Source organism: Phocoena sinus, chromosome X, assembly GCF_008692025.1.
Source record: "Phocoena sinus isolate mPhoSin1 chromosome X, mPhoSin1.pri, whole genome shotgun sequence".
Taxonomy (NCBI): Eukaryota; Metazoa; Chordata; class Mammalia; order Artiodactyla; family Phocoenidae; genus Phocoena; species Phocoena sinus.
Genome location: NC_045784.1, coordinates 24340826 through 24357365, shown reverse-complemented (window position 1 = coordinate 24357365; position 16540 = coordinate 24340826). Strand labels below are relative to the sequence as shown.

Genomic DNA, 16540 nt, shown 5'->3' with positions numbered 1-16540 from the left:
GCAACTTAAAATAATCATATATGTTTGTGTGTGTATACATATAAAAAAACTATGTATAAACCTCATGATAACCACAAACCATAAATCTATAATACATACACATACAAAAAAGAAAAATTAATCCAAACACAACACTTAAGGTAGTCATCAAATCATGATGGAAGAGAGCAAAAGAGGAAGAAAGGAGCAAGAAAGAACTACAAAAATTACCACCAAAAATTAACAAAATGGCAATAAGTATATACCTAACAATAATTACTTTAAATGTAAACAGAGTAAATGCTCTAATCAAAAGACATAGAGTGGCTGAATGGACACAAAAACCGGACCCATACATATGCAGCCTACAAGAGACTCATTTCAGATCTAAAGACACACACAGACTGAAAGTGAGGGGATAGCAAAAGGTATTTCATGCAAATGGAAACCAAAAGAAAGCCAGGGTAGCAGTACTTATATCAGACAAAATAGACCTTAAAACAAAGACTGTTACAAGAGACGAAGAAGGACATTACATAATGATCAAGACATCGATCCAAGAAGAAGATATAACAATTTTAAGTATGTATGTATCCAACACAGGAGCACCTAAATAACTAAAGCAAATATTAACAAACATAAAGAGAGAAATTTACAGTAACACAATAAGAGTAGGGGACTTTAATTCCACTTACATCACTGGATAGATCATCCGGACAAAAAATCAATAAGGAAACACTGGCCTTAAATGACACATTCGACCAAATGGTCATAGATATATAAAGAACATTCCATCCAAAGGCAGCAGAATACACATTCTTTTCAAGTGCACATGGAACATTCAGGACAGATCACATGCCAGACCACAAAACAAGACTGAGTAAATGTAAGTATTTTGAAAAAAAAAAGTATCTTTTTTGATCACAATGCTATGAGACTAGAAGTCACCTAAAAGAAAAAAAAAAAAATCTGCAAAATACACAAATACCTGGAAGCTAAACAATATGCTACTAAACAACAAATGGATCACTGAGGAAATCAAAGATTAAATAAAAAGATACCTGGAGACAAATGAAAACAAAAACACAATGATCCATAATCTATGGAATACAGCAAAAGAAGTTCTAAGAGGGAAGTTTTTAGCAATACAAGCCTACTTCAGGAAACAAGAAAAATCTCAAATAACCAACCTAACCTTATACCTAAAGGAACTAGAAAAAGAAAACAACAAAACCCAAAGTTAGTAGAAGGAAAGAAATCATAAATATCAGAGCAGAAACAAACTAAGAACAATAGAAAAGATCAATGAAACTAAGAGCTGGTTCTTTGAAAAGATAAACAAAATTGTTAAACCTTTAGCTAGGCTCGTCAAGAAAAAGAAAGGACCCAAATCAATAAATCATAAATGACAACACAATACAAATGACAACACAGAAATACAAAGGATCCTAAGAGCTTACTATGAACAACTATGTGCTAATAAAATGGACAACCTAGGAGAAATGGACAAACTCCTAGAAGTATACAATCTCCTAAGAGTGAAACAGGAAGAAATAGAAAATGTGAGCAGACCAGTTACCAGAAATTTTATCAGTAATTAAAAGAAAAAAAAACTCTCAATAAACAAAAGTCCAGGAACAGATTAATTCTGCCAAACATTTAGAGAAAAGTGAATTTTGCCAAAAATTTAGAGAAAAGTTAACACCTACTTTTCTCAAACTATTCCAAAAAATTTCAGAGGAAGTAACACTTCCAGACTCAGCCTCCGATGCCAGCATCACCTTGATACCAAAACCAGTCAAAGATATCACAAGAAAAGAAAATTATAGGCCAATAACACTGATGAACAAAGATGCAAAATTCCTCCACAAAACATGAGCAAACCAAACTCAATAATACATTTAAAAAAATCATACACTATGATCAAGTGAGATTTATCAGGGGAATGCAAGGTTGGTTCAATATTTGCAAATCAATCAATGTGATACACCATATTAACAAACTGAAGATTAAAAAATCATGTGACCATCTCAATAGATGCAGGAAAAGCTTTTAACAAAAATCAATATCCATTTATAATGAAAACTCTACACAAAGCAGATATAGAGGGAACACATCTCAATATAATAAGGGACACACATGATAAGCCTACATCTAACATCATAATCAACTGTGAAGTGCTGAATACATTTCCTTTAAGATCAGGAACAAGACAAGGATGCCTACTCTTGCCACTTTTATTCAACATGGTATTGGAAGTCCTAGCCACAGCAATCAGACAAGCAAAATAAATAAAAGGAATTGGAAAGGAAGAAGTAAAACTGTTTGCAGATGGCATGATTCTATACACAGAACATCCTCAAGACACCACCAAAAAACTATGAGAGCTCATCAATGAATCTGGTAAAGTTGCAGGATACAAAACCAACATACAGAAATCTGTTGCATTTCTATACACTAACAACGAACTATCAGAAGGAGAAACTTACCCATTTACCACTGCATCTAAAAGAATAAAATACCTAGGAATAAATCTAAGTGAGGAGGTAAAACACTTGTACTTGGAAAACTATAAGACACTGATGAAAGAAATTGAAGACAATACAAACAGAATGAAAGATATACTGTGTTCATATATTGGAAGAAATAATATTGTTAAAATGACCATACTACCCAAGGCAATATACAGACTCAGTGCAATCCCTATCAAAATACCAAAGGCATTTTTCACAGAACTAGAACAAATAATTTAAAAATTTGTATGGAAAGACAAAACACCCTGAATAGCCAAACAATCTTGGAAAAAACCCAAAAACACAAAGAACAGAACTGGAGGTGTCATACTTCCTGGCTTCAGACTATACTAAAAAGCTACAGTAATCAAAACTGTATGGTACGGGCACATATACAGACACATAAATCAATGGAATAGAATAGAGCGCCCAGAAAAAAACCCACACACATATGTTCAATTAATCTACCACAAAGGAAGCAAGAATATACAATGGAGAAAAGAGAGCCTCTTCAATACGTGGTGCTGGGAAAACTGGACAGTACATGTAAAAGAATGAGATTAGAACATTTTCTCACACCATATACAAAAATAAACTCAAAATGGATTAAAGACCTAAATGTAAGATGTGAATCCATAAAACTCCTAGAAGAGAACATAGGCAAAACACTCTTTGACATAAATTAGAGCAGTATTTTTTTGGATCTGTCTCCTAAGGCAAAAGAAAAAAAAGCAAAACTAAACAAACGAGGCCTAGCTAAACTTAAAAGCTTTTGCACATTAAAGGAAACCATTGATAAAATGAAAAGAATGGGAGAATGCAAATAATATGACCAATAAAGGGTTAATATCCAAAATATATAAACAGCTCATACAACTCAATATCAAACAAATGAACAACCTTGATTAAAAAATGAGCAGAAGGGCTTCCCTGCTGGCGCAGTGGTTGAGAGTCCGCCTGCCGATGCAGGGGACAGGGGTTCGTGCCCCAGTCCGGGAAGATCCCACATGCCGTGGAGCGGGCTCGCTGAGCCTGTGCGTCCGGAGCCTGTGCTCTGCAATAGGAGAGGCAAAACAGTGAGAGGCCCGCGTACTGCAAAAAAAAAAAAAAAAAAAAAAAAAAAAAATGAGCAGAAGACCTACACAGACATTTTTCCAAAGAAGGCATACAGATGGCCAACAGGCACACGAAAGGATGCTCAACATTGCTAATCATCAGAGAAATGCAAATCAAAACCACAATGATATCTCACCTCAAACCTGTCAGAATGGCTATCATCAAAAAGACCACAAATAACAAATATTGGCAAGGTTGTGGAGAAAAGGGAACCCTTGTACAGTGTCCGTAGGAATGTAAATTGGTGCGGCCACTGTGGAGAACAGTAAGGAGGTTCCTCAAAAACCTAAAAATAGAGTTGCCATATGATTCTGCAATCCCACTCCTGGGCATACATTCCCACAAAACTATAATTCAAAAAGATAAATGCACCCAATGTCATTGCAGCACTATTCACAATAGCCAAGACATGGAAACAACATAAATGTCCAGTGACAGATGAATGGATAAAGAAGATGTGGTACATATATACAATGGAATACTACTCAGCCATAAAAAAGAACAAAATAATACCATTTGCAGCAACATGGATGGACCTAGAAATGATCATAGTAAGTGAAGTAAGTCAGAAAGAGAAAGACAAACACCATATGATATCACTTATATATGTGGAATCTAAAAAATAAAACAATTAATGAACATTAAAAAAAAGAAACAGACTCACACATACAGAGAACAAACTAGTGGTTACCACTGGGGACAGGGAAGGGGGGAGGGGCACAGAGACACAAACTACTATGTATAAAATAAACAACAAGGATATATTGTACAGCACAAGGAATATAGCCAATATTTTATAATAACTTTTTTTTTTTTTTCTTTGCGGTACACTGGCCTCTCACTGTTGTGGCCTCTCCCGTTGCGGAGCACAGGCTCCGGACGCACAGGCTCAGCAGCCATGGCTCACGGGCCTAGCCGCTCCACGGCATGTGGGATCTTCCCAGACCGGGGCACGAACCCGTGTCCCCTGCATCGGCAGGCGGACTCTCCACCACCGTGCCACCAGGGAAGCCCTATAATAACTTTAAATGGAGTACAATCTATTAAAATTTTGATTCACTATGTGGTACACCTGAAATTAGTAAAATATTGTAAATCAATTATACCACAATAAAAAAAAATAAAAACAAGAAAAAAGTCAATGACCAATGTTACATAATCGAAAGATTTTCATCCACTGACCTCCTGGAATTCACTGGCCTGGATACCTTTAGTGCTTGATTCATGGCTCTTTAATATGACCTTTTATAATATTTATCTTTTGCATTTTGGGCATTGCTTTTTTCAGATGGCTCATCTTTCAGACCCTAAAACAACTGACCTCTGCCAGATGGTCCAACAGATGGTTCTACTGGTCCTCCAGGGACACCACCAAGAAAACTCTGACCCTGAGGAGTATTTCAGTTAGCCATCACCTACTTTAGATTAGCCTTACCTCTGAGTTGTTCAACGGCAGTAACACTGAGCCTTTCTTGAACAAGAGAAGGGACTGACAAGATGGATCAAACGTTTTGCTTGACACAGCTTTAGACTGGTTAGCCTAGGACAGCTATGCCCTAAACTTTATTTGAACTTCCTAACTACAACTTGTTTGTTCCCTTTAGGCCCAAACCTCTGACTCAGGTGCTTAAGCACAAATAAACATTTCCTGCCTCAACCTTTCCTTCAGTGCAATATTTGATATAGTTGTTAAGTTGCAGGCCCTCCTGCTTGCAGTTTTTAGCATCCTCCTTCCTCCTTCCACAGCCACCTATTCCATGCTCTGAGTATACAAGAGCTTTGCTTGCCCACCCCTTTCCTAAGTTGTTTCTGGCTTAGGCTTCAAACATCTCCCAGTGCAATTGCCCCTCTCCCCCTATGGCAACAGTCACTCAATAGTGTCCTTACTAATGTCCATACGTGCATTTTTTTTTCCTGTATAGGGCTTTCCAGTCACCAGCCTGCCTGCGTCCAGGGAAAAGAAGCACCCTTCCAGTCACCTTGCATGCCCCTCCCCCCAACCCCGGCGTGCTAGGGCTGTCTGGTTACCAGGTACTGGCCTGCCCCCATTCTGGGGTCTAAGGCTTTTCCTTTTGGCCACCATCCTTACCGCGTGCTGGTGCCCCGGGGTTCCTTCCAGTCACCAACCTGCCCACGTGGTATGGAACCTAGGGCCTTATCAGCAACCATCCTTGCCACACGCTGATGCAGTGGGGTCCGTTCCAGTCACTGGTCCGACCCTGAGCTCAGAACCCGGTTTCCCTTTCAGAGACTGTACAGTCTATGCAGTGAGGACCCTGGGGACCCCTCATGCCACCACCAAGCCCGCCCACTGTGGCACCCAGGCCCTTCCAGCCATTTACCTGCTTGAGCGCTGAAGCACCTTCCAGTCACCGTTCGGACCTCACGCAAACGACCCACTGCTCTTCCGGCCACTTCCGGCCTTTGAGCTGGTGCCCCCGGGGGCTCTTCCGATCACACGCGTGCCGACCCACAAGGGTTCCGGAAGCTCTGCAGTCACCAGCCTGCCCGTGCTCTGGGCACTGGGGACTCTTGCGCTGGTCTCCTCACGCGCTGGGGACCCAGCCAGTCCCAGAGGCAGCGACGGCCTGTTCCAGTGACCTGATTGCAGTGGTGGATGGAAGGCCTGTTACCAGGTCTGGAGAGTGGGTGAGGGGAAAGATAGAACAATGTACTGCCTTGGGCTAGCAGAGAGGGCCCAACGTTTTAAAAGATGTACTAGCCGTTTATAAAAGGCTTAATTCATATAGTATAAAAAGACTTCTCTCAGTTTTTCTCCCAACCTTTTAGGAGACAAGTTAAAATTCTTTTTGTGCTACATCGAGGCTTCTAGACCTAAAGAGGTTGCTGACACTGAATAAAAAATAGAGTTAGAAATCACAGGTCTTATTTATTTTTATTTTTGCTTGCGCCTGGCTGCATGAGGGATCTTATTTCCCCCACCAGGGATGGAACCCATGCCCTCTGCAGTGGAAGTGGGGAGTCTTGGACCGCCAGGGAAGTCCCTCACAGGTCTTATTAAGTGAACTTCTTGTTTAAAAAAAAAATCTTAAAAAAACAAATGATTTCTGGCATGACTTTCGGAAACGGAATCTTTCGGCCACCAACAGAATAGACACTAGGAGCAACACAGGACCACATTTATTTGGTGGGTTAGAAGGGTGGAGCAAAAGGTCTTGGAAAGAAAGAAAGGAAAGAATTCATATTTAGAGGATATTTTCATGTTATAACCATTGTTCTGTGTATGCATTTTATTTCCCTTCTGTATACGTAGTTGATAAGGTGATGCCCTTTTTTGAAATATCTTTCTTCATGTTCCAAATTTTCTGAGAGGCACAAACTATGTTAAAAGTAGAGGTAGTAAAAGAACATATTTTGTTACTATTTTATTAAAATTCGTATGAAGTCTTATCTTTTGGTTACAAAATGACTAAACCTCCTCTTTGAGCTGCATTTTGTTTTGCTCTGTTTATAGCCCATAACGGACAAATAAATCCCAGCTTGCAACATCTAGTATCCAGATGTTTAAGAATTGTACGAATTCTTAGTTGTATGAATAAAATTAGCCCATTTGTGTACTTTATATTGAAACTCATAGGAAATCTTGTCCTCCGTAAAATACTTTTGGAAATGAATTTGAATTTGTTCAGCTGCCTCTGAGCAGTATACTTGTCTATACTTGTCCACTGTATCAGTGGTATAGAGGAGGAGGTGAGAAGGACATGGTTGAGGTCCAGGAAGGTCACAGTGAGCAGTCACCTTGGACCATTATCATTTTGTTACATGTGAATTTTTGTTTAATGGTACTGTGTATAATGTGGACAAATAAGTTCTTATTTTAGATAGATAACTTTTCTAGATATTTAGAAATGCCCAGTGTATTTAAAGTAGTGGTAGTAAAATAAGACTTTTGAATAGCTGTGAAAATATTGATGGGAAATATTTTCTTTGGAAATGTAATTGCTAAAGCACTTCTGTGAGCAGTATACTATCAACTTTTGAGCATTGGGTTGAAGGACATTGGAAGAGAGAATTGCAAAGGCAAGATATTAATCCTCACTATTGTGTGTATAGTTGACTATGTTATGCCCTTCTATGAAATATCTAGTCTTTCTACATGTTCTGAGATGCACAAAGTATGTTAAAAGTAGAAATAGTAAAGTGACACACTTCATTAATATGTGGGGGGTTTTTTGGTTAAAATTTGCATGAACTCTGTTAAGGGAAGGGAATGGCTAAACCTTCTCTTTGAGCAGTACCTACTGTACTTAGGTACTGGGTCAGGCAAAGAGGGAGGAGAAGACTGATGTATGTGTGCATACTATATGAATACATTGTAAAGCAACTCAATAGAAACACCTTCTACATATTATTTTAATAGTATAGACCTGATAATTCTCTTATAAGCATTAAACTTATTGTACTCCTTTGCTTTGTGTTTCATTTTAAATTGAACATTAAGGGAATGCACTATTTTAATTGTATCTCTGCCAATATTTGTTTATCCAGAGGCTTGTCATTTAAGCAATATTTGACCATCAGAAAGACAAGATTGCATGTCTATCCTGATTGAAATTGGTGTATTATATTCTTGGTTATCCAAATAGTCATGGCCTTTGGGCTTTCAACTGGTAAATATCTTTATATGTGAAAAAGAATGATGCATACTATATGATCTCAAGCACAAAACCGTGTGTCACTGTGTAAATGTACAGACACACACACACACACACACACACACACACACAGGACTAGAAGTTCAAGTCAAACTGTAAACTCCTTGTGATTATGGATGTTTCTTTATGTCCTTTGCTTGTTGGGTTCTATAATGCACATATCAACTTTTAAAAGTTGGGGGGGCAATGTTACTTTTTTTAAAAATCCAGTAGATATTGCTGTTTTTACTTCTTAAGTCTAATGCTCTTGAATAGAACTAGTAGTCCATCTTAACATTTTTCACCAACTTAATGGCCTTATTTCTCTGACTAAAGGCTTATGGGGCTCTATCTTTGTTGTTTAGTCATTTCACTAGGATATATATTAGCACTAATATTTCTTATGAATTGTCTTGGTACACAGTGAACACTTTCAGATTGAGTATCTCGTCTTTTTTTATTATAGAAAAATTCCCTTACGTCATATTCTTAAAACATTTATTTTCTATTCCATGTATTCATTTTGTTTTTCAGGCCACCCGCTACCCTCTCTTTACTCTCTCTGTGACTTTTACCAATTCTTACTTTTAGGTCACTGATTCACTTCTTGGCAGCTTTGTTTTTGCTCTTCACTGCTTTGACATGCATTTTAAATTTCCATCTTTTCTTCTCTGTTTAATTCCTTAATTTTGGAAGTGCCCTTTTTATCTTATTCTGTTTTTACATTATCTTATAACTCATAGTCTTATTTTCATAGTGGTAGTTTTCCTTTTAATTTCCTTGAATCTGTGAAGGGTTGTTTAAACTTTTGCCTTTTATATTCTTTTCCTTTCGTTTTTTTTTTTCTTTTTTAAAAGAATACTTCTAGGGTGAGCTCCACTCCTCTGTCTCTCTTTTTCCTAATTTCTTCTGCCTTCCTGCCTTCCTTCCTTCTCCCTTCATCCTCTCTCTGGAGAATCCTCTACTTCTTCCTCCTCCTCCCGCTGCTTCTTCATCCTCTCTTCTCCTTTTATAATTTTACATAGTTCCCAATTTTATTTCCCCTACTTATCCATGAATCAGCATATGGATATTTCTTTGAGGAATACATGTATACAGTTATTTTTATTTATTTATTTATTTATTTTTGCGGTACGCAGGCCTCTCACTGTTGTGGCTTCTCCCGCTGCGGAGCACAGGCTCTGGACGTGCAGGCTCAGTGGCCATGGCTCATGGGCCCTGCCGCTCCGCGGCATGTGGGATCTTCCCGGACCGGGGCATGAACCTGTGTCCCCTGCATCGGCAGGCGGACTCTCAACCACTGCGCCACCAGGGAAGCCCTACAGTTATTTTTAAATGCTAGTTTGGGGAATTCTCTCTGGGCCCACTCCTGGCACCAAAATGGTGTAATAGGTTTCACTTTGGCTTTCTTCACTATCTACATGGATACTGGATGAATTTTCATCTTAGACCATGAGCTGAGGAGCTGAAAACAAATGGATAGAAAAAAATGTTATGGCTTGGTTAAACTTCTAGTGCAGGCTTAGAATTTCTCTTCAATCATTTCACACATTTTATCTTTCTCATTGCACTAGGTTCTGTGGGAAGACTTTCTGCCTAAGTTCTATGAGGAGGCATTGTCATGCCAAAAATATGCTTTTTATATTGGGATATATTAGTAATTTTTTTCTTTTTTGTTTACTCATTTACTTACTCCTCTATGCCTTCCTTTCTAAAAGTGGAGCTTTAGAATTTCATTGCCAATATAAACCAAATTGTTAAATTACATTCTCTAAGCTTGGAACCTAAGTTTTAAACTCCTTCCGTAGTTTTAGAGCTGATTACATACTCTCTTATTTTAGCTTCTTTTCATTCTCTTCAGTTGTTTTTCAAGAAAAAGTTGCTTTGTGCTTTCATGTACACCATTTCCCCCAGTTATGTATTTGTCAGCAAATGTTACTATATGCAGTGTAATAAGAGCTACATTTATAGAATGCCTACAATATGTCAGGCACAGATCTTTGCATAATTCTGTTTTAGGAGACAGATAACTTTTCACATTTTTCAGAGGAAGAAAAGGCTCAGAGAGATTTAAAAATTATCCTACTTGTAGACCTACTGCCCAAGATTTATCTCAGTTTGTTTGTTTAAAGCTGGTGGGGTTTTTTAACTATATGTTTTGTTTGGTTTGCATAATTGCTATGATACACTACCTGCAGCCAGAAACAAAGATCAAAAGTGTAATGTTTGCTTGACTTTAGAATTTTGGTCCAAAGGCCATGTATAACATCATCAGTAATATCAGTTCTCTATGTTTTGTTCTCAGAACTTGCTAATACATTTGGATTATACCTGTTCACTTTGTATGCTCTCTACCTCAAATGATCATTAGATTTTTGAAGGCAGACATATCTTTCTATAGAACATAAAACAGTGCCTCACATCTGAGTCCTTCAAAGAGTAATGTTGCCTAACTGACATGAAAACTCCAGAATGAATCCTTGATGATGCACTGAAGGCAGCCTAAAAGGGCTTTTATCCAATGTAAATGTTTAAGCCTATCTCTCAAGAGGTAGGGAGCAAATATATATTGTAGCCCTCCCTAATTCACTCTGTAGCTGTATCAAATAGAGATAGTCACAAAAATATGGGAAAATTGTTACCTCCATGACTTAATTTTATTTCTATAATTAACTTTATAGTTTTAATTAATTAAAATGTTAAAGGTGAAGTGATTATGAAATGCATAATACAAAATATGCAGTTTGGTCTAGAGCATACTAATTAAGCATTTCTCTTCTTTCCAGTGGAAAGCCCTAGAATAAACAATTTACGTATTAGCAAAGACCTGCCTTCATTTTGGCCTGAATCATGGAATGGCAGGCAGTATGGGCACAGATTCTCTATCACTTGGGCATTAGCAGCATATTTCTCGTTCTAGATGAAGATGTTTAAGGGATATCCTATTGTAACAAAAATATTTTGGTGGCTCTAATATCAACAATTTAGATTTCTACAGGTAATATTATTTTGAATATTTGCTAAATGTATTTTTTGCTATTTTTGATTAGTACCAGTTAATTTTGTAAAATTAATATTTTTAAGTTAAATTAAGCTGGATCTCTTTAGATTTATTATGAAGAAACTGTTTCCTTGCCCTGTTACAATTCTGAAATGCTGGCCACCATTTATGAGTAAAATAAATAAAATCTTGACAAATCTCATTAGTTTGCCTATTAAGATAGCTCTGGTTTGATGGATAAGAACAATAATACATCTAAAAGGCATTCTTGCAGTGGCTGTCGATCTGAAAGGAAACTACATTGTTATCAACACGAATAGTTCTCCGTGATGTGCAGTTCAACAAAATCATCCTTGGTATGAATGTTGTAGGTTTGAAGATTAATAATGTAAAAATGTGTTCCAAAAACCAGTGATTGACACACTAAAAATTAAGTGCCAACTAATCTTTTTTCTTTGTAACTTTCCCCATGACACTCTCCTGTTCTTATCACAGTACTTTCCACATATTCAATAGCTGTGGCATTTTAAATTATTGTATGTGATAATTTAATTATAATTTTTCCAGTGTATGTTTACTTAACTGCTTTGACTTTTCTATGAAGAACCCATTCACAATATGAAGAATGTGAAAGCTGGATGTTAAATGGAACTATTTTAATATTTGTGTCTGAGGCCACAGGATATTAAGTAGCAATAACCTCCTATTCCCAAATTAGGAGAAGACCATCTCTGCAGGGCTTTTAAAGGAGGTATGTAAATACCAACTTGCTCACCAGCTTCAGTGTATAAAAACAAGTAGAGGTTGCAGAAGCAGGGGTATTAGAGAGAATTTCATGGGGAATTTGTAAGGCATTTTTTTCTTTCCCCTAATGGTAGGACCGAAGCTCTGAAGCTCAAATTTTCAGCGGGGAGTTAGATAGTGGTGGAGAAGCAGGGAAAGTTCTTCTTCTCTTCTCCCTCCCAAGAAAACCTCATTGATTTCTGCCCATGGCTGTTTCCCACTATTCATGGAACTGGAATTTGAGCCATTTTATACTAAAAGAAAAGAATAACTTCTAAAAACGGGGTATTCCATAGGAGGAGATACATACGTTAAATTTAAGGGACTAGAGATTAAACACTGAATCCCTTAATTGGCAGCCAGAAGTGACAAAGTGTTCAAAATAAAAGATTCACCGTTACCTTTCTCACCAAGACACTGGCGGATCCTCAGAACCCAAAACTGCCCAGTTGTGCTTGACCAAATATTCACAATTGGCCATTTCTTACCCTCCAATTTGTCTTGACCAAACTTTAGTTAGGCTTATCTCCTTCCTACAGTCTGCTGAGCGCAGCTTGCTCCAAAGCCTTAGGAAGCACTAAAAAAATGGAACCTGTTCCCCTACCCCACACTTATCAGCTTCTCCTGGGAATCAGATGACCACAGGGAGACCCTTTTCCAATGAAACCCCACCAGTCATTTCTCCTTGCTTGTCCAGAGTCCCCTTAAAAGATTATGCTTGTCTCTGCTTACCCCTCCTTTACACTGTGGAAGAAAAACTTGCTCTGCTTGATTTTGAAACCCAGATTTCTGAGATTGGAGAGCTCTCACAACTGCAATTGTAATTCCTTCTAATTAAAATCGCTCCCTAAGTTCGGATTTGTTTATATTTGACATACTTTTTTTTTTAACATCTTTTTTGGAGTATAATTGCTTTACAATGGTGTGTTAGTTTCTGCTTTATAACAAAGTGAATCAGTTATACATATACATATGTTCCCATATCTCTTCCCTCTTGCGTCTCCCTCCCTCCCACCCTCCCTATTCCACCCACCCCTCCAGGCGGTCACAAAGCACTGAGCTGATCTCCCTGTGCTATGCGGCTGCTTCCCACTAGCTATCTACCTTACGTTTGTTAGTGTATATATGTCCAAGCCTCTCTCTCGCTTTGTCATAGCTTACCCTTCTGCCTCCCCACATCCTCAAGTCCATCCTCTAGCAGGTCTGCGTCTCCATTCCCATCTTACCCCTAGGTTCTTCATGACCTTTTTTTAAATTTCCTTAGAGTTCATATATATGTGTTAGCATACGGTATTTGTTTTTCTCTTTCTGACTTACTTCACTCTGTATGACAGACTCTAGGTCCATCCACCTCACTACGAATAACTCAACTTCATTTCTTTTTATGGCTGAGTAATATTCCATTGTATATATGTGGCACATCTTCCTTATCCATTCATCTATTGAGGGACACTTAGGTTGCTTCCATGTCCTGGCTATTGTAAATAAAGCTGCAATGAACATTTTGGTACATGACTCTTTTTGAATTATGGTTTTCTTAGGGTATATGCCCAGGAGTGGGATTGCTGGGTCATATGGTAGTTCTATTTGTAGTTTTTTAAGGAACCTCCATACTGTTCTCCATAGTGGCTGTATCAATTTACATTCCCACCAACAGTGCAAGAGTGTTCCCTTTTCTCCACACCCTCTCCAGCATTTATTGTTTCTAGATTTTTTGATGATGGCCATTCTGACTGGTGTGAGATGATATCTCATTGCAGTTTTGATTTGCATTTCTCTAATGATTAATGATGTTGAGCATTCTTTCATGTGTTTGTTGGCAATCTGCATATCTTCCTTGGAGAAATGTCTATTTAGGTCTTCTGCCCATTTTTGGATTGGGTTGTTTGTGTTTTTGTTATTGAGCTACATGAGCTGCTCATAAATTTTGGAGATTAATCCTTTGTCAGTTGCTTCATTTGCAAATAGTTTCTCCCATTCTGAGGGTTGTCTTTTGGTCTTGTTTATGGTTTCCTTTGCTGTGCAAAAGCTTTTAAGCTTCATTAGGTCCCATTTGTTTATTTTTGTTTTTATTTCCATTTCTCTAGGAGGTGGGTCAAAAAGGATCCTGCTGTGATTTATGTCACAGAGTGTTCTGCCTAAGTTTTCCTCTAAGAGTTTGATAGTTTCTGGCCTTACATTTAGGTCTTTAATCCATTTTGAGCTTATTTTTGTGTATGGTGTTAGGGAGTGTTTTAATTTGGTAAAGTAGCAGGATACAAAATTAATGCACAGAAATCTCTGGCATTCCTATACACTAATGATGAAAAATCTGAAAGTGAAATCAAGAAAACTCTCCCATTTACCATTGCAACAAAAAGAATAAAATATCTAGGAATAAACCTACATAAGGAGACAAAAGACCTGTATGCAGAAAATTGTAAGACACTGATGAAAGAAATTAAAGATGATACAAATAGATGGAGAGATATACCATGTTCTTAGATTGGAAGAATCAACATTGTGAAAATGACTCTACTACCCAAAGCAATCTACAGATTCAATGCAATCCCTATCAAACTACCACTGGCATTTTTCACAGAACTAGAACAAAAAAATTTCACAATTTGTATGGAAACACAAAAGACCGACCCCGAATAGCCAAAGCAATCTTGAGAATCAAAAATGGAGCTGGAGGAATCAGGCTCCCTGACTTCAGACTACACTAGAAAGCGACATTAATCAAGACAGTATGGTAATGGCACAAAAACAGAAATATAGATCAATGGAACAGGATAGAAAGCCCAGAGATAAACGCACATATGGTCACCTTATCTTTGATAAAGGAGGCAAGAATGTACAGTGGAAAAAGGACAGCCTCTTCAATAAGTGGTACTGGGAAAACTGGACAGGTACAAGTAAAAGTATGAGATTAGATCACTCCCTAACACCATACACAAAAATAAGCTCAAAATGGATTAAAGACCTAAATGTAAAGCCAGAAACTATCAAACTCTTAGAGGAAAACAGGATGAACACTCTTTGACATAAATCACAGCAAGATCCTTTTTGACCCACCTCCTAGAGAAATGGAAATAAAAACAAAAATAAACAAATGGGACCTAATGAAGCTTAAAAGCTTTTGCACAGCAAAGGAAACCATAAACAAGACCAAAAGACAACCCTCAGAATGGGAGAAACTATTTGTAAATGAAGCAACCGACAAAGGATTAATCTCCAAAATTTATAAGCAGCTCATGTAGCTCAATAACAAAAACACAAACAACCCAATCCAAAAATGGGCAGAAGACCTAAACAGACATTTCTCCAAAGAAGATATACAGACTGCCAACAAACACATGAAAGAATGTTCAACATCATTAATCATTAGAGAAATGCAAATCAAACTACAATGAGATATCATCTCACACCAGTCAGAATGGCCATCATCAAAAAATCTAGAAACAATAAATGCTGGAGAGGGTGTGGAGAAAAGGGGACACTCCTCCACTGCTGGTGGGAATGTGAATTGGTACAGCCACTATGGAGAACAGTATGGAGGTTCCTTAAAAAACTACAAATAGAACTACCATATGACCCAGCAATCCCACTCCTGGGCATATACCCTAAGAAAACCATAATTCACAAAGAGTCATGTACCAAAGTGTTCATTGCAGCTCTATTTACAATAGCCCGGAGATGGAAACAACCTAAATGTCCATCATCAGATGAATGGATAAAGAAGATGTGGCACATATATACAATGGAATATTACTCAGCCATAAAAAGAAACGAAATTGAGCTATTTGTAATGAGGTGGATAGACCCAGAGTCTGTCATACAGAGTGAAGTAAGTCAGAAAGAGAAAGACAAATACCGTATGCTAACACACATATATGGAATTTAAGAAAAAAAAATTTCATGAAGAACCTGGGGTAAGACAGGAATAAAGACATAGACCTACTAGAGAATGGACTTGAGGCTACGGGGAGGGGGAAGGGTAAGCTGTGACAAAGCGAGAGAGAGGCTTGGACATATATACACTAACAAACATAAGGTAGATAGCTAGTGGGAAGCAGCCGCATAGCACAGGGAGATCAGCTCAGTGCTCTGTGACCGCCTGGAGGGGTGGGTGGAATAGGGAGGGTGGGAGGGAGGGAGACGCAAGAGGGAAGAGATATGGGAACATATGTATATGTATAACTGATTCACTTTGTTATAAAGCAGAAACTAACACACCATTGTAAAGCAATTATACTCCAATAATGATGTAAAAAAGAAAAGTTCAAATAAAAATATTACAAAAAAAAGAAAGTGTTAGTAAGCAAAATTATTTTTCAAAGGTTTTGGAAATTCATGTTTTAGAAACACAATTATTGATTTGCATTTTGAAAGGCTGTGCTAGAAAAATAAACAGGTAGTTTTCCTTTAAAGCCTTAACATTTTGTTTACCAACTCATCTTCCCTTTGTCAGAAGGCAACTCTACCTAGAGGCATCCACTGAGATCCTGCTG

The 16540-nt window shown here is 37.8% G+C and overlaps 1 long non-coding RNA gene across 1 annotated transcript in view; it reads right to left on the bottom strand.

The window, feature by feature from the left end:
* The window catches only part of LOC116747763, a 145200-nt gene extending 139174 nt beyond the window's left edge, over positions 1-6026 (bottom strand). The window contains exon 1 of the long non-coding RNA XR_004348109.1: positions 5951-6026. This is a non-coding gene — a long non-coding RNA (uncharacterized LOC116747763). The remainder of the gene's footprint in view (positions 1-5950) is intronic.
* Positions 6027-16540: the final 10514 nt, after the last annotated feature.